The sequence below is a fragment of the Lissotriton helveticus genome, chromosome 9, assembly GCF_964261635.1.
Source record: "Lissotriton helveticus chromosome 9, aLisHel1.1, whole genome shotgun sequence".
Lineage (NCBI taxonomy): Eukaryota > Metazoa > Chordata > Amphibia > Caudata > Salamandridae > Lissotriton > Lissotriton helveticus.
Genome location: NC_136070.1, coordinates 267,857,875 through 267,881,165, shown reverse-complemented (window position 1 = coordinate 267,881,165; position 23,291 = coordinate 267,857,875). Strand labels below are relative to the sequence as shown.

Below are 23,291 nucleotides of genomic sequence, written 5' to 3'. Positions count from 1 at the left end.
TCCACAGTTGCCCTGGTATCCTGGGTTATTTTATTTATTTGATTGGGTTTGTTTGGAGAGCGTTTAGTGACACTTTGCAGTCGTTTCGAAGCGCTAATGGAGGGCGGGAGGATTGGTGTGCAAACAGGAAGGAGCCCGGCAGCCAAATGGCAGCAGACGGCCTGTCAGAGCGGCTCACGCCGCCTGGCACACACCGCGGCCATCAAGGTGTGTTAAACCTTATTGCTTTCTGGAACAAGCTTTTCATGCGTCTTCTAAGTTTCAAGAAATGTTTGTTCAGGTATGAGTTTGAGGGAACCTGCGTTCCAGGAAGTAGAGTCTGAATATAAACGCATCATTTAGTAGTGTTCACGACCCCCCCCCCCCCCCGGAAAAAAACAGCACAATCTGATGCTGAGTGGTGATTTACATGCAAACGTGTAATATCCGTAGCACTGTAAGGGAAAATGGATTTCCTGCCACAAAGAAAATAAAATAGCAAAGCAACGTATTGAGCACCCCCTGGAACCGGTCATTGTTCAGTTTGGTAAACCCGGAAGCCACCCTAATGTTTCAGCCAATATGGATCTCACACTTTAGCTAATTTTGGGCTTCCTGCCTACCCATTGGCCTCATAGACTACAATGGGGTCTCACACCAGGAACCCCTAATCGGTCTCACTGTCGAATATAGCACCCTTTAGTCCACAACTCTCAGGTTTCACAAGGAGGGGCATTCGATGTGTCAGTGTAGGCTGTGAGGGGTGGAGGGGCGGCGGCCGGTAGAACCCACGCTCGACAGGTATGTATGATAAGAACAGGAGTGCAGGGGTTAGGAGGGGGCTGTCGCAGAATGCCAAGAACCGACCTAGGAACGGAGAATGTACACATGAGAAACCGGGAGCACTGCAAGGCAGAGGAAGGAAAACAGCAGGGCGTTTTATATGCAGGGAAATGGTTTGGACACATCTGATGCCCCCTACGGAGAGGAAGTGACCTGGTCGAGTCTATTGTGGGCCCAGTAAAATGGAAATTCCTGCAGCAGCGCGCGCGCTTCCTCTCCCACAGCCCCCACCGGACCACAATTCAATGCGTGCGTTCGTGGGAGGCGGTGAAGTGAGAACCCCGAGGATTGTGGTTGTTAGCGAAGGACTCCCGTGATTGTCGTGAGCAAGTGTCCTGTGATTGTGGCGAAGAGCGAGAGTTTCTGCAATTGTGTCGAAATGGGGGGTCCTGGTATTGTGATGAAGCGAGAGCATCTGTGGTTGTGGTGATGCTAAGACGCAACTGAATGTGCTGCAGTGCAGAACATGTCTGGTGGCTTAGTGGACTAATGGGTACACTGTAGTAGAGGCCTGTATATGGCCTCATGGTCACATGTTCTAATCCTGGACGGTCCACTCAGCCTTTCATCCTCCTGATGTCCATGATGTCAGCCTTTCATCCGCCTGATGTCAATAAAATGAGTATCACTGAGTTGGGTAACAATAAACATCTGTCATTCAGCGCCAAGATACCCTTCTGGGTGAAGGTGCGCTTTTACAACACCTCATGTTATTTTACATGTTTGGAGTGACCGCCCTGCCAAGTGTTGTCGGGAAGGCCTTTGTAACTGTGCTGATGTTAGGGCCCCTTTGATCGTGGTGAAGTGAGGGTGAGTGTGCTTTAGCATGGGCCTCTGTGATTGTGGTGAAGCGAGGGCCCCTTTGATTTTGATGAAGCCAGGGCCTCTTCGATTGTTGTGAAGCGAGGGCCACTAAGATTGTGGTGAAGCGAGGGCCCCTTCGATTGTGGTGAAGCGAGGGCCCTTCGAGTGTGGTGAATTGAGGGCCCATTTGATTGTGGTGAAACTCAGGCCCCATCGATTTTGGTGACTCGAGGGCCCCTTCAATTGTGGTGAATTGAGGACCCCTTCGATTGTGATGAAGCAATGGCCCTTCGATCATGGTGTTGCGAGAGTGTGTGTGCACAAGGGTGGACCATTTTGATGTGGTGAAGTGAGGGCCCCCTTCGATTGTGGTGAAGCGAGGGCCCCTTTGATTGGGGTGTAGCGAGGGCCCCTTTGATTGGGGTGTAGCGAGGGCCCCTTTGATTGGGGTGTAGCGAGGGCCCCTTTGATTGGGGTGCAGGGAGGACCCCTACAATTGTGGTGAAGTGATGTCCCCCTTTGATTGTGGTGAATTGAGGGCCCCTTCAATTGTGATGCAGCGAGGGCCCGTATGATCATGGTGAAGCAAGGGTGTGTGTGCACAAGGGTGGGCCCCTTTGATTTGGTGAAGCGAGGGCCCCTATGACAGTGGTGAAGCGAGGGCCCCTTTGAAGCCAAGACTGAGGTAAACTGTCTCTGAATATGGTGCAATGTGCTCACTGTGGGAGTGGTGAAGTACACACGCCCGTTAGAAAAGTTAGCCACGAATACCATCGTCTTTTAAAACATACAATGATATACATCCGTGCAAGTGAAAGGATACCTCTATAGTGCAGAGACGTATAATGATTTTGGGTAGGGGTTTCCTGCCTGTGATTGGTCAGCTCCAATCTGTGTATCGCAGACGGTTTCCATACAACCCCCACCTTTCCTAGTACAATGCTGAGTCAATATTCTCTCCCCTGCCCCAGAAAGGACAGTGCAGATACACTGATTCTTTGTTTCGTTGTTATTGTGAGTTGTCATAGTTACACAATGAGGCTTACAAAATCTCACTGGACACACTAGCTAAACCCATTAAAAATATTCCAGATGCTGTCACTAATAGTGATAAAAGTACATATTGGCCATCGTCTGTAGCGCCATGCAAAACATATTTATGTTTATGTGAATAGTGTACAAAAGGGTATTCTAAATCTTTTAGTCTGTGCTAAAAATAAAAAATATTTTCTCTGGGATCCTGTAAATTTGGGCTAGAGCGGTTGCAGTAGAAAGGGATCGGGCACAAGAGGGTCTGAGTCATGAGGAGCTGAGTTTTACAGTCAATTGCATTATTTTTAAGCTCTGCCCCAAAGAAATTGGCAACAAAGACAAATGTGACAGTAGGTCATCCAGAAAGTTCCATGGTGTAAGAGCAGTAAGATAACTCTAGTGGTTAATGCACATTGTGGAGAGATCTGCGTGTATTCTAGTCACGGTTTGGTTCACTATACAAATGCACACATACAGCGTTAGTGTGGCTGCTGCAAAACGCAACCTGTAGCATGCAGGACACAGATTTGTATTTTATGTAAATAGTTCAGTCAGTTACAACATTTGATGCAGAAGGCCCTGTGTTAAATTAGAAGAGAATATTCTTTGTCATACAACATAGTGAGTTTTGACCTGGCACTAGGGAGCTGCAAGACAACAGTTTACTACCTCGCTGTTTATTTTCTCAATCTTTTGATATTCATAAGTTGCTGAAAATTACCTTTCTAAAAGTGCCTTATATTTAATTATACAGACTGATGTTCCTGACATTCAGACAGTGCGTACATATTGTTGCATATAAAGCTTCAAAAAGTCAAAAAAAACTGCTTACAAATCAGTTTATCGAGTAAGCACATCGATTAAGCACTTCAAAGTGACATGGTGAGTGTCCTTGTTTCTTCGAGTGACATCAGCATCAAATGTTAGGCTTCAGCTAGTTCCCAGCCACTGTTAGACTCGAACAAAATAAGTGCTGCTGGTCCATTAAGTGGGGCATTTGTGTTGGGCCAGACAAAACTGAAAATAGGAGGCCTGTCTTACTCCCTACAGGATGCAGCTCTGAACGTAAAGCACACAAAGTGCTGGCACCACTGAATGCACTGGAACACAATCCGCATGTTTGACTGATAAAGACCCATATCTGAGATGCTGCTAAAAATAACTGCCGGGTCCATTATTAGACTGGATGCCCCACTTTTAAAGCATTCATTTCAGCCAGGACGTAAAACACAAGCCTATGCCAATGCTTGTTTCAGTATTGGTACCGTAAATGCTTTTTTAGGCCCTGGGCAGACACTATCTGTGGCTGATCACAGCTACTATGATGGAAGAAACCTTCGAAGTAGGGATTTAACAGGGGAACCAGATTTGAACAGGACACCTTTAGCAACCTGTTTCTTAACATTGTTAAAACAAATGAAGTTCTCCAGGAACCAACATTGCTGAAGAGAGGTCTGCTACAGGCCATACTAAACACTGGGGCATGATAGTATTGAAATATTTTTGTCTAAAAGCCAAAATAGTTTTGTGTCTCAGCAATCACAAACCTGGCCATAGTAGTGCCTGGCACTAAAGGGAACTACTTTACTTGTGAATACGTGCTCCTTGTGAAAGAGCAGAGTGTCATCACTCACACTGAAATCAGCCAATGGCTGAAGTGAGCTGACCCATTGCCCCCATGCTGTATGGTTTAGTGGGTGGAAGGAAAATGAGAATGACAACAACAGACCAATAGATAATGAAGGCTGTCTGGAAGCTCCTTTAAGTAAGTATGCTTTAAATATAATTTTAGTAATGTTAAAAATATATTTGATAACTCCAGAGCAAAACATTAGAATAAGCTTGCTAAAAATTTACCCATCAGTAAAATATCAGTGATATTAAAGTGAGATTAAAATTGAAACATCATTTACAGCGTACAATCCAGTTACACTAGGGTTTATCGGGGCATCTCTGCCGAAATGATGGGTTTTGGCATATTTCTGAGTATGCTTAAATAACTCTTATTGGTTTTCTGTAAATAACTTTTTTCCCTATTTTATTAAGAGAGCCCTCCTCAAACTCATCACTGCTTGTGCAAATGAAATTACACAAGTTAATAAAGTTACTACAATTTATCTTATCTGGCAGTTTGTCAGCATCAGTCTACCACGTGAGCTTTCGAAAGTGTACTCTTGATGTTAGTTTAAGTAGAACTAACACTAATAAAATGTATAATCCTAATTTAGATTAATTTTAAATCAGATGAGGTAGAATAATTAAATATTAGGGTATTTTTCATTAACACTGAGCAACATAGTGGACATAATTATTAGGGAATCCAAAGGGTATTCTAATTTTGTTTGTATGACCTGGGTTGTTATCGCATAAAATAATATTTTATTTGCTTGTGGACAGTTTTTTTAGTCAAATGAAAAGAATCAGTTTAGCAAAATTGGAGTACTGAGTGTCACATGTGTCTCTGCTGTACTTTCAAAACCTGGTTATAGGCAGACCTGGGCATAGTTCGCGGAGTTTCGCTATGCTGAACTCCGGGAAGAGACAAAAATATGCCACGGAGTTCTGTAAGTGGTGGAGTGCAGTGCAAACTGCCGTTCGCGCTGGTCTTCCTGCCACTCGGTTAGAAATTCTACCCGAGCGGCAGCTCGTGAACTTACAGTACGCGAGTGGAGAAAAAACTTTGCTGCACTATTAGCAGCAGAGTTTTCTGCACTCCGCGAAGCGCAGGGAACTCCACAAACTCTGCGAACGGAGTTCACCACCCATGCCTAATTATAGTATTATAGTTCTGATTGTATGATATTTTCTTTTAAATTCATATTTGCACCCAAAACAGGCTGAAACAATCATGCTACTTAGTGGTTTAAATATTTGGTTTAGGTTGTATCTGCTATAAACTAATGAGTGTATATGTCTGGCACAGAAAGCACTCCAGATTCCATTCACCAGTAGCAGAGTGCTTTTCTAAATGGGTCGTATATTGCCCCACAAGAATTTGCTTATTGATTCATTAATCAACTTAAAGAAGTATTAGCAGCAACATGGCTGAATTACTAAATTAACCCCATCGCAGCTGCCGACGTTCAGCGGATGTAGTGTGCACTACCTCAGTAGTGCTGCGCACGTCCGTTGAACGTCGCGGCCCCGCCCGCTCAATAGAACGTTCCGCACTAGCGCGGAACGTTCAGCGCAGGCAAGGGGTTAATGATTGGCAAATATCAGTTTTGATGGAGTTCCTTTTCACCGAAGCAACCATTTTCGATCTAAAGCAACCATTTTCATGTAGAGTCAAGATTACATTTCCCTAATATCGATTTGGCTCAATTCCATTAATAATAATAATAATAGGGGCATTTGTAAAGCGCTGAGTTACGCGCACCGGCGTGTCCCCGCGCTGACGGTAAGAAAAGCAAAAAACAAGGAAAACAGTACTAGCAGGCCAAAATTATCTGGTGTAGAGGTAGGTTTTTAACTTAGCTCGGAATCTCGTTTCTGTTTGTTCCAGGCGAAGGTCTACTGGGAGTTTGTTCCAGTGGTTGGGGGCCAAGTGCCTAAAGGACCTGCCTCCCATGCAAGCTTTCTTTACCCTGGGAGTCCTTAGCAGTCCTCCGCCCGCAGATCTAAGCGCTCTAGGAGGTTCATAGGCTTCGATCAGTTTCTGCAAAGGTCGGGGCGCCCTACCATACAAAATCCGATGACACGTGCAGAGAGCTTTGTACTCAATTCTGCTCTTTACCGGAAGCCAGTGAAGTTTTTGTAGAGCCAGCTTCGAGGGCGCCCTTTTGGGCAGCCTAAGAATCAGGCGTCCCGCCGCATTCTGCAGCATTTGAAGACGTGCAACGCTTTTACTCGGTGCCCCAAGGTACAGCAAGTTCGCGTAGTCAAGCCTTGCGGTCACCAAGGCATGCACTAAGGTTTGACGCGCTTCCAATGGCAGAAGGTCTAAAACCTTCTTCAGTCTCTTCAGGACCCCAAAACAGACTCCGACCACCCGATTGATCTGAGGCCCGAAGGTAAGAGCCGCATCGAACCAAACGCCAAGATTTTTGGCCTCCTGACAAGGGGTAGGAGTAGATCCGAGACAGGATGGCCACCAGGCTGATGACCAAGCCGACTGGGCTCTCCCTACCACCAGCACCTCTGTCTTGCTGCCGTTTAACTTCAGACAATTCATGGCCATCCAATCGGCAAGATCTTTCATGCACGACTGGAAGCCATCTGCAGCAAGACAGGGCGCGTGCGACAGGGAGATGACCAGCTGCGTATCGTCAGCATATGTCACCAATTGGAGGCCATAGCTCTCCACAATTGATGCAACGGGCGCCACATACAAGTTAAAAAGGGTCGGGCTCAGGGACGAGCCCTGCGGCACGCCCTGACCCAACGACACCCCTTTGGAGTAGTAGTCGCCCTGCCTCACTTGAAATCTCCTTCCTGTGAGGAAGTCCTGGATCCACCTCAACGCGGTGCCATCGATGCCACCTTTGCTCAGACACTGCAGCAAGGTGGAATGTGCTACAGTGTCGAACGCCGCGCTGAGGTCAAGCAGGATCAAGGCCATGGTTTGCCCCTCGTCTACGCCCTGTCTCAGATGTTCTGTTGCCATGAGCAGGGCGGACTCTGTGGAATGACGCGGTCTGAAACCAAACTGCGTATCGTGGAGCAAACCCACCTCCTCTACATGCTTCATAATTTGGGTGTTCACCACCTTCTCAGCCACTTTGGACAGAAAAGGTAGGAGTGAGATGGGCCTCAGATTTTCCAACACCTCAAAGCCAATGTGAGGTTTCTTTCGGAGGGGGAGTACCACCGCCTGTTTCCACCCCTCAGGAAGTGTGCCAGATTCGAAGGAGATATCCAAGACGCGCCTTATGTAAGGCTCCAGGACACTCAGACTGTCCCCCAACCGCTTGGGAGACACCGGGTCCATAGGGGAGCCAGATTTTACCGAAAGGCACGTCCTGACCAGCTCCTCAGGAGGTGGCGTGGTGAAATTTGTAAGTGAGCCTAGGATCTCCCTACCCACAGATGTAGCTTCAAGCTCAACCCCTATAGTAGGAGGATTGGGGAAGGTCGAGTAGATTTTCTCGACTTTGGTGGAGAAATAGTTAGCGATGCGGTCACATGTTTCAATCGAACAGCTCTTCGGGTCAGCGGACGAATCGATTGTGGTCAATGACTTATAGATACAGAAGAGCTCCTTAGCAGAGTTTTTAGCCCCTAGAATTTTCCCTGCATAAAAGGCTGCCTTCGACTTTTTAATCAGTCCATGATGCAGCCTCCTTTTTGCTAAGAACAGTTCCCTGGCCTGAGCATCATAAGATACCCTCCAGGCTCGTTCAGCACGCTTACACTCTGCCTTTGTCCGCCGCAGCTCTCCATTGAACCAAGGAGCAGATCTTTCCTTGCGGCCACCCTCAGATGTGCGGCAGAGTGGCGCTGTCTGATCTAACGCCTCAGTGATGCGCCTGTTCAAGTTAAAGACAGCAGATTCTATATCCGCACCTCCAGGCTGGCCTTCCCTTGTCAGTGCTAAATTAAAATCCTCCAAGGAGAATTTTGCCCACTTCCTCCTTAGATAGTTCAGGGGTGGCTGACTCTGCTTTATAGGTTTTATACTATTTATAGAGAATGCCACCAGAAAGTGGTCTGTCCAGGGGATCGGCTCAATTGTAGAAACCTGAACCCCTCCCCAGTTTGCAAATACCGGGTCCAGCAGGTGGCCTTGGCGATGTGTGGGACAGGAGAGCTTGAGTTCCAGCTGAAGTGCTTGGATGTCCCTACAGAACTCCTCCGCTCCTTTATCCTCTGGGCTATTGAGATGTAAATTCAAATCTCCCAGTAAAAGAAATTTGTCCCTACGTAACGCTGCCTCAGTAAGACTCTCTACCAGGCTCTCCCTAAACTTGGTACAAGGCCCAGGAGGTCGATAAACAAGAAAACCTTTAATCGCCATCCCCCCATTTAATTGTATGTTAAAAGCACCTGCTTCACTCTCCGCTACCGGGGTAGACTCCAGTGCGCAGTCAAGACTTTTCTTAAAAAGGATCGCTATTCCCCCTCCCTTCCCTACAGGCCTATCCTACCTGACCATGGAGTAATTGTCAGGCATGGCCTCAATGATATCTGAGTCGGAAAACTGGTCCAACCACGTTTCCGTGAGGAACAGAAGATCGAACTTTCTCTCCGTGAGCAGCTCGAATATGTTGAGTCTGTGCTTACGCAATGACCTTACATTAAGGAGACCGCAAAATAGCGCGGCATACTCCCCGGTTGTATCCGGCGCGGTGGTAAACCGATACCGACATTGGCCACACTCCTCAACCTCACTTGACATACCATACATACGGGAACACGTAGTCTCCGGACGTAGGCTGAGGAGCTGCTCTCTGTTCCAATAGATCTTATCCTTAGGAACAGGGATTATCGCCCTAGCCCGCAGTCGGCCGCGGACGGGCGCAGACGGGCTCGACTTTGGCGACACTTCGGCGCGCCTTCGTCGCGCCCGCTGCGCTCGTCCGCTGCGCTTCCGGGAGGACATCCTCCTTTTGAAGCCCTCAGCCCGTCTGCCTCACAGCCACTAGACCGCTAACCGGTCACTCACAAGCAGAAGCGGAAGTGACTGTCTCTCACCTCCACGCCCTCCGCTCAACGGTGCTAGCCACCCTGTCGGACCGAGGCGTGGAGGAGGGAAGACAAGACAGCCACCCCAATGCGCCGGTGAGTCGGGGGACACGGGGACACGGGGGCCACGGGGGGGATTAACGAAGCCTCAGCCCACTATGGACTTGACCCCAGCGGAATCACCGCTAAAAGTGCAGCCGCCAAATAATCAGGGTAAACAAATTAAAATTTACTGTGCAGCACAGTTCGTAGTTAAAAGCACAGCGTAAGCGCTATTAAAACACAATGCCTGCGCGCAAAGCCGCTGTGAGCCCTGCCACTGCTCGCTCACTCATTGAAGTATATATTTTCCCATGGCAGCCAAAAGACCTGCACAAAAGCTGTATATCCTCTTGAAATTACACTCCACCTTTTGTGTAGCTGCTCAGGATTTAGCGAGGATAGACTGTCTCCTAAAACGGACCATTGTTTAACTCTCTGAAAATAAAAACGTGCTGCCATGCAATGACTGCTAGCTAAGAAGGCTTTAACATACAACTGGGCTGCCAATTATTTAAAGATTGCGTGAAAGTACAAGAGAAAATAGCTAACAACTATACTATCCCGGATCAAACCCTCCAATACTAGAATCAGTAAGTCATCGACTTCTATTCTGCAAAGCTTGAAATCTTCCAGCTGAGCAGCGAGCCACCAAAGAATGTATCATTGTACAAAAGAAAACAATCAGAAAATCCACTGGTTAGCTATTGGGACTAAGCCTCACCTAGCTCTACTGTGGTCTAAAGACCAAGAGGCTTATTTGATCACAAGACAGGTACTGACAGCTCCTTTTAAAAAACTCTGAGCAGTTAAATTTAAGAAGGCATTCGCAGGAACTCAGACACACTGATTGTATACTCCCCCAGAAAGCCATTTTAAATTAATGTATAACTTTTGATCCTTGTCTTAAAGATAAATGTAACCTATTTTTTATACAATGTTTGTGAAACTGCAATCTTTTGTCAAGATTTTAATTAATTCAACACTAAAATATTTTTTACTTTCTACCTTTCTTTTCTCCACAGGTGAAAGTTGGGTGAAGTCTCACAGTAAGGCGTTATATTGCAACCTCAAAGCAAGGTCCTCTGTAGTTTGTTTTTAACAATGAATAAAGCCAGGAGCTTAGGGTAGAATTTACCTCAGTAATTTTTAAAGGGGTGTCGGGCAAGTATTTTTTTTTTTTGCAAGCTTACCTGTGAATACAATTGAAATATTTCTTCACCAAGGCTTTCATTTCCACAAGGCCAGACTACGTCTCTGAAACAATAATTGTTGGCCATCCACATGAAGCAACATTCTTTTTCACTTGCTCACTGACCCTAAACCTTTGTTTTGCAATCATTACGCAGATTACAAATTATGAGCTGTTGATTCCCTCATCAAGGCTCTGTTGATAATGGACCTGATTTAGATGGATGGATATCCTGTCCACCGAAATATGAATCCCATTATATCCTACGGGATTTATACTTTGGTGAACGGGAGAGCCGTCACTGTTGTGACGGAGTGACCCGTCCGCCGAACTCTAAATCAGACCCTTAATCCTTTTAAAGAGGATCCAGTTTAATGATAACCTGGCCCCAGCTTTTAAAAGTAGTCACTCCAACCCTTTGCGTTCAAGGGTAATTCTGTTTCACCCGATGAGTGAAGAAGTGACAGAATCTACTGCCAAATTAATTATTTTGTCCATTTACAATATCACTGTTTTTTTATTAACATTTTATTGCCAGATCTGTTTTTAGTCCAGATAATACCGAAGTGAGGAATTTATCTACATAATTTGCCCTCAGGAGTTCCTGTAGTAGATTCCCATGAGTTAAGAAAATAATGGTTCAGCTTTACTGTTAGCTGATTCGATATTCAGTTTGTGACCCAGTAACTGGCCTAGAGAAGAAACGGAGGATAATAATGATGATTTCTTTCCTAAGTGAGAAGGAAACCCCCCCTGTACCCCAAGACAGAAATCCATAAGTGTTACACTTGTTCTTCATAACATCCTCAAATCATTTTTACGCTTCTCATAGGGTTGAAACCATTAGTCTTTGGGTATTTGCAAAAGGCATTTTTTGATCCAACTTCATCTAAGAATGTCCCTGTTAGAAATGGGGGTCTCTAGTTGGTAAGGGCTTGCACCTTTCCCCAGATAGGGACCCTTCTTCCTAGTCAGGGTAAGGGAGTTACTCTCCTAAAATAACCCCTGCTCACCCCCTTGGTAGCTTGGCAGGAGCAGTCAGGCTAATCTTAGAGGCAGCGTGAAAAACATAAACATTTGCACATAACCAACAGTAATACAGTGTAAGCACTACAAAAGGACACCACACCAGTTTAGAAAAATAGCCAATATTTTTATATACTTTAAGACAAGACCAAAAATGATAAAAATCCACAATACAGTACTTAAAAATCTACAGTTGTCAAAATAAGCTTTAAAAACAGTTCCTTGATGTCGATAGCTCCGTCCGGGGCTATCACGGCGTCGTGAGCAAACAAATCAAAACAGTTCTGGCTGACCGCAGTGTCATGGGCCAGTTACGGTGTCAGGAAGACCCACAAACAGTACCTTTTAGAAATGCAGGGCGTCGGCGACCTCTCGTTGAGCTTCAGAAAACAGGCCGTCTGCTGGCGTCAGTTCTGGAGGTCGGTGCAGGAGTGGTCGGGGCTCTCGAAGTCACACGCGTTGCAGGTCGACTTCCTCTCTGTTGAGCTCAGGAGCGCTGGCGCTGGCAGGCGTCATGTGCTGTGGTGTGAAGTGCAGTGGTGCAGCGTGCGGTGACCCCAGGTCACGGTGCGAGCAGCGGCTCTGTGGCGGCGGCGGATGGCGTCATCGGTGAGACCAGGGTCACGGTACAGATGAATATGGTGCTGGTCACGGTGTTGGCAGGTCACAGTGCAAGCAGCGTTGTTGTCGTTGCTGAAGTGCTGTCGTCGGCTGATGAACAGGAGTCGATGGCACCAGCGTACGTAGGCCAAGGCTGTGGTGCGGGATGAGGGCGGTCCATCGTGTAACTTTACGAGCGGTGTCCTCGAACCGCGGTGCAAGCAGCTGCATCGATTCCAGCGTGGAGCGTCGTCGTCGGGGACACCAAGGCGTCGTTGTGAAGCCAGGCAGTGCGGTGTGCGGTGCCCACAGGTTGCGGTGCGAGCTACAGCTCGGTGGCAGCATCAGATGGCATAGTCGGTGAGACCAGGGTCACGGTGCGGTGTTTCGGCGGTGCCCTCTGCGGTGCCATCAGGACACGGAGTCGGCAGCGGCGTCGTAGATGTCGTTGAGTGGCTTTTCCTCTGTTGCAGCACAAAGCACACAGTCCCCAGTGCTGAGGGCAGAAGAGCTTGAAGTGTTTGCTGTTCCTGAGACTTCTTGAACAGGGGGCAAGCTCTACCTCAAGCCCTTGGAAAAACTCACAAAAGTAAATTGCAGAAAGTTCAGTCCAGTCCTTTCACTGCCAAAGACAGAAGCAGCCACTGCAGGCCAACCCAGCAAAGCGCACAGCAAAGTGGTAGTCCCTCCTCACATCTTCTCCAGCTCTTTTTCTGGGCAGTCTTCTTGATCCAAAAGAGTTCTAAAGTTCAGGGGTCTGGGCCCCAATATTTATATCCTAAACTCCTTTGATCTCTAGGCAGAGAGTGTCTGTGCCGAGCCAGAACCAGTTCTTCCTTCTCTGGTGTGAATTCCTGGCAGGAGGTTGAGATGGCATTGTCAGAGGCAGACCAGGTCCTTTGAGGTGCAAGGAAATCTCCTACCCTTCTAAGGGTGGGCACAAAATCTGTTCCGCTCGCGGATTTTGCGGATTTTCGGCAATTTCGCGAAACGTGAATCACGCAAAATTGCCAAAAATCCGCAAATCCACTCGCGGGCGGATTTTTTTTTTTTTTTGCAGTAGAGGGTGGCATCTTCGTGGATAAATATATGCAGGCAGGATTCATTCTGGCACAATGCTTCTGTCACAAAAATTAAACCTCAACAGGAAGCACTTACAGATATAAATAAAGCAGGTGCCCGAGTTGAAGCTCAAATTCAGTCACGCATTATAATCAGCCCAAACAACTAGTGAGCACGGTCGAGGCTAGGTAGGTGTGCTTCCTCCCCATATCTACCGCCTACAATTGGATGTAATCCTTGATGGAGGTCTTTGCATCCACAAGCTTCTCGAGCGCAATCCCCGTGTACTGCTGTCACCAGGAGGCTGCTTCCTTCTCATCTGCTGCTCTGATCGGTCTCTGACCCTTACAAGAGGCATGTGAATTTGCATGGAAGCCCCATCCGTTTGGCCCCGCCACACACACACTAAGGTATGCAACGTTTTCTCGCCCTTTCCTCACTATGATGGACAGCTCACTCGAGGTACCTCAGCGCCCAAACAACTAGTGAGCACGGTCGAGGCTAGGCAGGTGTGCTTCCTCCCCATATCTACCGCCTACAATTGGATGTAATCCTTGATGGAGGTCTTTGCATCCACGAGCTTCTCGAGTGCAATCCCCGTGTACTGCTGTGACCAGGAGGCTGCTTCCTTCTCATCTGCTGCTCTGATCGGTCTCTGACCCTTACAAGAGGCATGTGAACTCGCATGGAAGCCCCACCCGTTTGGCCCCGCCACACACACACTAGAGTATGCAACGTCTTCCCGCCCTTTCCTCACAGACACACGTGTCACAAAATGGCAAAAAAATCTGCGAGTTCACGGGAAAATCCGCAAACTCGCTGATTTTTTTGCCATTTCACGCGAATTCGCGGACCGCGAATCCGCCAAATTCGCCCATACTACCCCCTTCCCCCCATTGCAGCCCAGGTCTATTCAGCCCTTTCCTGACCCTACCTGTACTATCTAGAGCCACTCCTGCTCCCCAGCCTTCTGTCATCTAAAACCCATCCAGGCAATCCACATTCCAGCAGAGGCACACAGGATGACTGAGCAAGAAAATACCTACTTTCTAAAAGGGGTATTTTCAAACGCAGAATGTAAAAAACACCTTCAGGCATACTAATTGTTATTTTCCTAACTAGTTCTCAGGGCCCGTTATGTTTATAAGATGTTATAAACAAACTTCCCATTCAGTCCTATGGGGAACAGGTAGCATTGCAATAGTGAAAAACAAAATGGGCTGTAATTCACTATCAGGACATGTCCTACCTTTCACATACACTGCACCCTGCCCACAGGGGTACCTTGGGCCTTCCTTAGGGGTGCTTGACATGTAAGAAAAGGGAAGGTTTAGGGCCTGGCTAGTGGATGCACTTGCCAAGTCGACACAGCAGTTACCAACTGCACGCAGACTTTGCAATGGCAGGTCTGAGTTGCCTTTTTAGGGCTACTCGCGTGGGTGGCACAATCAGTGCTGCAGGCCCACTGGTAGCATTTGATTTACAGGCCCTGGCACACGCAGGGTGCTTTACTAGAGACTAACAAGTAAATCAAATATGCAATCATGGAAACACCAATCCATAACACACTTTACCACAAGATCACTTGCACGTTACCACTGATCAGCAGTGAGAAAAGTGCGCAGAAACACTACGCCAGCAAAAACAGAGTTAAAACCGGGACGGCAGAAAGCAAAAACTCAGGGGAAACACGCCTGAAGATGCCAAGTCTAACAGTCCCTTTTATACAAAGCTCCTTTGTGTCTGTACAAGCCCACCCTGGGCTCAGTAGAGTAAAGTGCCAATAGATTTTCTTCATTGTTATAGCTCATGCAGGGTTCAAATGTATACATATGTGAACTAACATTTTTCAGCAACCTCTCATCATATCTAGGATTCCACTTAGGACACATGAGTGGATGTACCTCTGTGTGTACTGAAACTTTTCTATGAGGAGGTCAGATCTGGAAATCTATATGAGATATGCTCTAGTTTGGTGACTAATACAATTACAAGCTTGTACTGTGTATAGAATTGGATAAATTGTTATACTATAGGGGGTCTCCCACCGTCTGATGCCTCCTTACCCAAGTGAGATTAGGGCAGCTAAAACTTGTTGCAATGAAACGGAGAGAGTGTAAAACAATCCAAGGATTAAGAACAATTAATTTAAGCATTATGTACTGGTATTGCTGCTAAACAGCTCTAATGGACTCCTCAAAGAATAGACAATGTTTTTTTGTGAAAATTATTTATTAAACACAAATGCAGAATATAAATAATTAACTTCAGTTTCGTACTATGCATGTTTTTACAGCTTCGAAAATACATGGACAACATATCTCCAGTTACTTTATTCCCGTTGTTGTTCAAGGTCATTCAGCGGCATACAAATCATCCCACTATATTTGTTCCATGCCCCCCATATATTGGTTCATTTTTGCGGGCAACTCCTACCCTCATAAACCGATCTTTCAGCTTGCATACACGAATCCATATCTGTCACCCAGTCTTGGTATCGAGGACCGTTCGTATCCCTCCATGACCTTGCAATGATACACTTTACGACCATACATCCCAGGGAAACCCAGGTTATTTCTTTCGCAGTTAGGTCTGTCGCATCCCATATGTTAAGGAGGCACCATCGAGGTGAGACCTCCAACTCTTTCCCACACAAAGATAGCATTTTTACCGCTATTTTCTCACAGTATAATTTAATCACCGGACACTCCCACCATGGTGTATGAACGTTCCCTCCTGTCCACACCTCCTGGTACATAATGGTGAGTTCAGTGTGCCCATTGTAACCAATGCCACACTAGTATAGTACGCTCTGTGCAGAATCCTTAGCTGTACTAATTTAAACCGTAAACGATTCGCTAACTCCCAAGGGGATGCCAATGTACCCTGCCACGCCTCCTCGGTCATATCCCCCATATCATCCACCCATTTGGAACTTATGTTTTCTAGTTTTACTGGTGAATTATTTAATATCTTTCTGTACGTCACAGATATTGCCTTTTTTCAGTATATAGTCCTCTATCTTCCAAAGGGGAGGAGGCCAAGAGTTCAGCACCCCAGGGGAGTGCTTTTTGTAGTGCACTACGGACCTGAAGGTATCGGTAAAGTAACCCCCTCATTCAGCTCATAGTCTCTTTGGAGGTCCTTGAAAGAAACAATTTTGCCACCTATCCACAAATCTCCTACCTTATTGAGTCCGATCAGTTCCCATTTATCGAAATCTGGGTACCTTGCTTGTATCCCCAGCTGTCCCATTTCTAGAAGTGGAGTAGCCTTTGTAATCGTATTCTTCCACCACAGCTCCTTCGTGGCCCTATGCCATAGGGTCACTGTAGTGGAGGTTGGCGTATTGCCCGGGGCCTGTTTCGGTCCCCCGTAAAGTGCTCTCAAATAATTCCCTGGGGTCATATATTATAAGTATCCATTCTATAGGTGGGTTCTGTGTGTGTCCAGTGCATCCAGTGGTTCACCACTATCAGTTGAGATGCCCAGTAATCGTATTGGATTGTTGGAAGGGCAATCCCCCTGTCTTACCAACTTTTCATAACTTTAGTTAGAGCTATATGTGGGTTGCCATTGTTCTAGAGCCGCGTTCAAATTTCTGATTCTATTGTTTTGAAAGTATCTAGCAGGAACAAGGTATGGGGTATTCTGCAGGATATTTACAAACCTGGGGAGAGCCATCATTTTGTACAGTGCAGCTTTGCCTAGTAGAGTAAGGCAAAGTCTTCCAATGTTGCACGTCTGCTTGCATATCTGAACCCTTCACTAACTATTGTAGCAGCACAGGCCCTAGGGAAGTTAATGTCTGTACCACACAGCACATATATGAGCGACTGGTCCCAATTCATAGTATACCCCGAATATTTTTGATAGAGTGTAAATATGTCTAATACCCTATGTATTGAGGAGTGTGGTTTTGCTAAATAGAGCAGAATATCGTCTGCATATAGGGAAAAAGAATAGACAATGTTGTACCATTTTGATGGGTCGAACCGTTGGATTTTACTGTCGGCGATCTCAGTGGAATTAACATTTAGTTTTGTGCCCCATCATACTTAGGCCATTGAAGCTCCTGGCTTCTTATGCCCTGGGTCTTCACGTTATGAATAAAGTTGTCCTGGTGGTTCTGCTTATCGAGCTCCAAGCTTTGTCCAAACACTTTACATTGTTTTTTACCATGATAATATGGTTCATAGAAAAGCATCCACCTTAATTTGAAGTTGCATTGGATTTTTGTTTGAATCAGGCGATTTGTCCAGTGAATATTCATCCAAGACATCACAATGTTCCTTCAGAGGCTAAGTATGGCTTGAAAGCACTAAGGGCCCTAAAAGTTTAATTTAAAAAACTAAACTTTTCAAGACCTCTGGACATCTTATGTTTAGGTGACTTCATCCTGCCAAAGGTTGTGAAGTCACTATTTACACATGGATTTGTCTTGCCTTTCTAACATGTATAAGATTTGTGGAGTCGCTAATCCATGCAGAGACTTTAATCTCATTTGACCAGTTCTAAGTCAGCGCCCACGGCTTAGCTAAGGTGTACTCTTATAGAGGAAATCTGCAAGTTAGTTAAAGGGACGAATCCACGTGCCTTTTCAAGATATTACTCATTGAAGGCTTCCTTCAAGTGCAATGATTATTTTATCCAGGAAATTCTACATCGTTTGCTTACATGCTGCACATGCAATTGCTGCCTCCTCCTCCCACTACTTCAGTTTTGGGGAAATGACCTAACTTTTATGAAATAACACAGAGGATTACAGCAGGACAACCAAAAATTAACTTTCAAGGTGATTCTTATGCTCGCAGTCCTTGCGTTCCCTTTTTCACAACATAGTCATCCCCTCTAAGATTCTTTGACTTGACAAAACACACAAGCGACTAGTGTATGGATGGTTATGATTAAGAACTGAGCGGTCTCAAGAGTGTAAAAGGACTGCGTGTTCAGGAACATTTTAAAAATTATTAAAGCCACCACACTTTTTTTTAAATCACTTTTGTGGTTTAAAGATTTCCAGAAAACTTGTGAAGAAGCAAGATCAAGGATCTTTAGGATCAAGTAGCTTTAATCCCCCTGAATTTTATATTTTGAAAGGTTAAGTTGGTCCTAAATGACAGACTGAGGGGATATTGTGTACTCCAAATACTGTAACAAGTGTGGGCCAATTGCCCTCACCAAAGTAATGTTTTACATGTAGGCTGCTGTGAGTCAGAGACCAGTGCAGAATTTGACTTGCGAGTGACTCTTCCTTGACCAGACTTACGGAGGCAACAACCTATTGGGAATTATCCCATTACATAATGATTTATCTGTTCTTTCATTAAAATCACAAATTCAGATTCTGGTGTGAGGTCAACTGTGAGCTGTCTTTAAACAGATCTCCAGCTTGAATCTGCTCCCGTCTCACCCATAAAACCACAGGTTCAAAAGTATCTCAGCCATGGGTTGGACACTTGATCCTGGGCCAATAGCCCCAGCCCTGGCCTCCAGGGTGTAAAATTCAGCTATTCTGTACCAGGATCCAGTAGTCGGCAGAGGGGCTCATCCTCCCCTGACCTTCCAGCAAGAACCATACCACACCAACAGTGATAACGCACAGCACAATTTGACTTGAGCCAATCAGCCTATCTCCTTCCCCTTTCCACGTACACCTTTGGGTTGAGTAATGTGGTCTATCCTGATCTAGGTAATCACAGGCTAAATTAGTCAGGCAGGCCAGCCAGAGGGCACTGATAGATGAAGAAAGATGCCCCGAGAATAGAATTTCAGGTACCATATACCATAGAGTACCTGCTTGTTTCGGAAAAGTCGCAGTATTGTTCAATTAGGAGTATTGGACCTCTGCAGACAGGGGCAGGTACTCCGTACCCATTAGTACTTGCCCAGTTTAAGCACTGAGCCCTAGGAGAGCTAAAGTGGGGTCCCCACAGTGTGTCCTACACTGGAGAGTGACAGCAATGGATGTCACTCTTACCCTCTCTAACTACCCAGCAAATTAAGGTGGTGGAGAGACCATGTCTCTAATGTCTGGAACAGCTGGTTTTGGGGGTATTGTCGAACCCTGGTGCGTTTTAGGGGTTGTCATTCGTGGGTCACATTTTATAGATTAGTTAAATGAGTTCTCCATCCACCCTGTGCCCCAATTACATATGGTCCTAGCACCAATGTTCATGGATGCCTGGAAGGCACTCCCACAGCGAAGACCTGGAGGCAGGCCTGAGTGACCTGTGACCCCCGTTCCTGGTGTTAACATGTCCGGTCTGCCACAAGGTGCCCCAGTCCCTCTGGCCTCCCCGGGGCCTTCTATGGCACATGGGAATGACAGGACTGTCAAAGCAGGTCCCAACTCCTTGGCAACACCTGGAGCAGGAACAACGAGGGCAACGCAAGCAACCACAGAGGGGCGCTGGTGGGCAGAGGGTTTTTGACCTCCTTCCATCCTCGGCCCCAACACAGATCAATTCGGATTCCGTGAACACGTGGATGGGGAGCCATTACAGTTACAGCATATCCTGGTTTCGGAACAGGGCCTGCGGTCAAACTTTCCGTTTGATTTTCTCGATTGCAGTTCAGCCTGAGCTGTGCTACCAACCGGTCACGAATAACCGACCACGCGAGTGCGGACTGCGAGCCAGGTCTCCACCCCGTGGCAAAGGCAGAACATCCGGGTCCTGCTCAGGGCTTTAATGCGTGTCCTGGATCTGGCTGCTCGCGAGTGGTCACGTGACTCCCTGCGCCCTCGGAATGCAGGGCTGTGCGCCAGGCCTTGCTGGACCTTCTCCCAGCGTGCTCTAAGCCCGCGCCCTCTGCCTCACAGCACTCCGTCCTTCAGGCCAGCATGTAGTTACGCATGAAATCACTTTCTTTACTTATTGGCCTTTGTGTGGCACCTGATGGCACATCAATACATTGAGAGATGGGAAACAGACATGGCTGACTCTGCCCCAACCCTAGCTTGCAGCCTTCCAGAAGCATGGTTGGCATGTCCAGGAGTCTTTAGGCTCCGTGGGCCAGCGACGTGGGTAGTTGGCAGGATGTGCCGGGCCTCGAGCTTGGTTTTTTTCGGTCGCTGGCAGCTGCGGGTCTTGTTTTTCTGCTCGTTACTGGAAGACCAAGCCGGCATAAGGCCAGCCGCCTTTTTCCTTCGGTCATCCCGGTCCGCTGGAAAACGCCTTCGTTATAATTCCCAAGAACTCCCATCGCCCGCTGTTGATTTCCTAGAATTGCGCCTTTCGTAGCCAGGGAGGGGACGGAGCAGCTGGGCGCCCTGGAATTCCCCAGGCCTGACTTGCTATTCTTCGAACACGACCTCTAGGTTTACGCGTTACAAATAAACAATAACTAAGCCTGTATTAAAGGAACACACCTTGTCCCTCCCCCCTCTAGCGATGCAAGCGAAAACTACCCAAAATAGCAGCAGCTCGGCGACTAAATGCAGCTTTCTTTAAGTAGGCCCCAGCAGGCAGAGTATAATGCTTGTTATTATTATTTTTAATGCTGTCTCTTCCCTACCTCCACCCTCTTCAAGCCGCAACAGATGGGCTTTTAAAAATGGCTTTCATGTTTGTGGTGTTATTCCCAGAGCAGCCTGATGAATGTGCAATAATTGCCATTTCAGAGAATACTATCCCAAAAGGGTTGGCCAGGAGGGACTGATAGCTGAGGAGCATGGACGAGGGACACGAGCCATGTTCTCGTTGGCTTCTCTTGGTGTTCTGTTATTGGCCTTTATTGTGGCACCTTCTCGGTAATTCATTCCATGCGGTTGGTTGGCACCCGACTCACAATAGTACCAAACACACTTAAGAACAATCGAAGCCTGCAGCAGAACACACACGTCATAACAGCTCCGTGCATCCAGGACAGCTCAGGGGCACCAGTGTCGATGGAAATCAACAGGCTTACAACAGCTCTTCATTGGTTATAAAACAATATACCACTCCAAGCCAACACACTTCCCCAAGAACTCTCGAGCCAGACTTATTACAAGATGCCAGAATCTCAGATATTTCATACCAGATATCCAGCAATGAATAGCTGGCGCACACCTGAATTGCAATGAGAGACTTGTTTTGAGGTCTGAAATAGACCTGGGTGGAGTTCTGCTATATAGAACTTCGTGGAATTCCGCAAGCGGCCGAGTGTGTTTGGTCATGTTGTTCGCGTTGATTTTCAGTGCGGGGTGTTTGTCCCGCGCTATAAGATCAGTGTGAACAGCACCATGCGCAGAGCAAGAGGGTGCTGCTTCTTTTGTTGATGTTCGAGTAGATTTTCTAACCAAGCGGCAGCTTTTTTAATGCAACCAGAAGGTTTCTCAACACAAGCGGTCGCGACCATCTGCGACCGCCTGCATTGAGAAATCTGATCGACCGCGTTGAGAAAACTCGCCAGGAGATGGATTTTCCTCGCTAGCCACCTTGACATTGGCGAGCGGGGAAAAAAAATCCGCTCCGCTATTCGGAGCAGAATTTTTCAGAACTCTGCGTGCTCCGTGGAATACGGAAAACTCTGCAAACTCCATGAACGGAGCTGAGTTCACTGCCCAGGCCTAGTCTAAAAAAAGGTAGTTATTCAAAAATGAAGCAAAATATTTTTCTGTTTAAATCTTTTGGACTTTATTATGAACAAGAGGATGGCCAACACATGTTTCATGACCTCAGGGTCGCTTTGTCGTGCCAAAATATTAACCTTTGTTGTATGAAAAATAAGTTCAGGGTTTAAACATTTCATCATTTTGATAATCAATGAATGATGACAATGCATCCTAGTCACAATATATCGTAGTAGTTACAATGCAAATAGTTGCAAATTGTGAAAGTCGATCATAGGTTCAGTCAACTTTGTCTCACTCCTTTATGCCACAGCTGTGGCATTATAACCCTCTAACGTTTAATGTGAAAAAAAGTCCCTAATTCTTGTGCTTGTAAACTTGTACACCTGAATTGGTAACAATCTCTGGCAGCACACAGCACAGTATATATGTTTTCCTAACTATAACTATGTTTTAACCATTGTTTTTTCTTTTTTTTTAAAAGTATTTTTATTGGCATTTTGTATTAATCAACATACAAATTATAATGTTCGAGACATCAACACTAGAAACACGATATTTAGCGGCACTAGAACACATTCCAGAGGAACGCTGCAAAATGTCCATAAGCCGGGCTTACGCTGAGTCCAGCTGCACCTTTCTCCATCTATATATGTAATAAAATGCATTCTAACAATTGTCTATCATTTAACTGCCACCTTCAAGCCATGGCCATGGTTCCTAGACATGCTCCACTACAGTTTTGCACAGTAAGTTACATGTGAGAGTTTCCATTAACAGTCCTGAATACAGTATAATATTCATGGTTATCAACTTGCTACTTCATTTGTTAAGAGCAATACTCATAAAGAAAACAAAAAACACAAGAAATAACACAACTTAAACAATAAGGAAATAAAGAAACCGTATGCAGAGGGGTGAAGTATATGATAACTGACACAGTTTTTGTATGAGGTGGTCACAACACAGTGGATCCTCCCTTGTGGCGCTGGGAGCGTAGGGGAGGAGCGGCCCCCACAGCCACTGATTCTGAATTGAAGGCCTCTGCTGTTCGTTTCCTCGCAATCAACCACCATGCAGGTCAACGCCCAGAACCGTCCAAGGGGCTTATGGGATTTCCGGGTTGTGTACCTTCGCGGCGGGACTCCTGACCCAGATCCGTACCTGACCCATCAGTCGCTGGCCTCTCCGGAGTCTCCCAAGTTATCATTACTGCCCTCCATTACCCAGCTATTGGATGTTTTCGCATACCCTTAGCTTCTTCCCAACTAAGTGCTCGACTTCTGCCTCAGCCCACATGATAACGTCTCTATTCCAAGTCTCAAATTGGGGTCCTCTCGCAGATTTCCATTCAATCACAATTCTACGTTTAGCTAAGCCCAGTGCGAGGTCTATTAGCCTGTTCCTGACCGTACGCTTTGGAGGTCTGGGGAAAACACCTAGTAAGCAAGTCGGCACCGTTGGGACAAACACTCTACCCAGCACCTCTGAGAGCTTACCAAGCACAGCCCCCCAGAAAGGCCGCAGGCTTTG

At 46.5% G+C, this 23,291-nt stretch overlaps 1 long non-coding RNA gene across 1 annotated transcript in view; it reads left to right on the top strand.

Moving 5' to 3' along the window:
* LOC144782715 (uncharacterized) overlaps window positions 1-10,439 on the top strand; it is a 319,661-nt gene extending 309,222 nt beyond the window's left edge. The window contains exon 3 of the long non-coding RNA XR_013601219.1: window positions 10,347-10,439. This is a non-coding gene — a long non-coding RNA (uncharacterized LOC144782715). The remainder of the gene's footprint in view (window positions 1-10,346) is intronic.
* The last annotated feature ends 12,852 nt before the right edge of the window (window positions 10,440-23,291 follow it).